Source organism: Arachis stenosperma, chromosome 8 (genome assembly GCF_014773155.1).
Source record: "Arachis stenosperma cultivar V10309 chromosome 8, arast.V10309.gnm1.PFL2, whole genome shotgun sequence".
NCBI lineage: Eukaryota > Viridiplantae > Streptophyta > Magnoliopsida > Fabales > Fabaceae > Arachis > Arachis stenosperma.
Genome location: NC_080384.1, coordinates 37,683,464 through 37,684,232, shown reverse-complemented (window position 1 = coordinate 37,684,232; position 769 = coordinate 37,683,464). Strand labels below are relative to the sequence as shown.

The 769-nt window shown below is 40.8% G+C and overlaps 1 non-coding gene across 1 annotated transcript; it reads right to left on the bottom strand.

Moving 5' to 3' along the window:
- Positions 1–286: 286 nt before the first annotated feature.
- LOC130947048 (small nucleolar RNA R71) lies at positions 287–394 on the bottom strand. Its single transcript, XR_009072461.1, has one exon. It is a non-coding gene; the product is annotated as a small nucleolar RNA R71 (small nucleolar RNA).
- Between the last annotated feature and the right edge of the window lie 375 nt (positions 395–769).

Genomic DNA, 769 nt, shown 5'->3' with positions numbered 1-769 from the left:
CTTTGAGCTTAAGCCTCAATTAGTTTCTCTAATGCAACAGAATTGCAAGTTCCATGGACTTCCACTGGAAGATCCTCATCAGTTTTTAGCTGAATTCTTGCAAATCTGTGACACTGTCAAGACCAATGGGGTTGACCCTGAGGTCTACAGACTTATGCTATTCCCTTTTGCTGTAAGAGACAGAGCTAGGATATGGTTGGACTCACAACCTAAAGAAAGCCTGAACTCTTGGGAAAAGCTAGTCAATGCCTTCTTGGCAAAGTTCTTTCCACCTCAAAAATTGAGTAAGCTTAGAGTGGAAGTCCAAACCTTCAGACAGAAGGAAGGTGAATCCCTCTATGAAGCTTGGGAAAGATACAAACAATTGATCAGAAAGTGTCCTTCTGACATGCTTTCTGAATGGAGCATCATAGGTATTTTTTATGATGGTCTGTCTGAACTGTCCAAGATGTCATTGGATAGCTCTGCTGGAGGATCTCTTCATTTGAAGAAGACGCCTGCAGAAGCCCAAGAACTAATTGAAATGGTTGCAAATAACCAATTCATGTACACTTCTGAAAGGAATCCTGTGAACAATGGGACAAATCAGAAGAAAGGAGTTCTTGAGATTGATACTCTGAAGGTCATATTGGCTCAGAACAAAACATTGACTCAGCAAGTCAATTTGATTTCTCAAAGTCTGTCTGGAATACAAAAATGCACCAAGCAGTGCTAAGGATGCTTCATCTGAAGAAGAAGCTTATGATCCTGAGAACCCTTCAATGGAAGA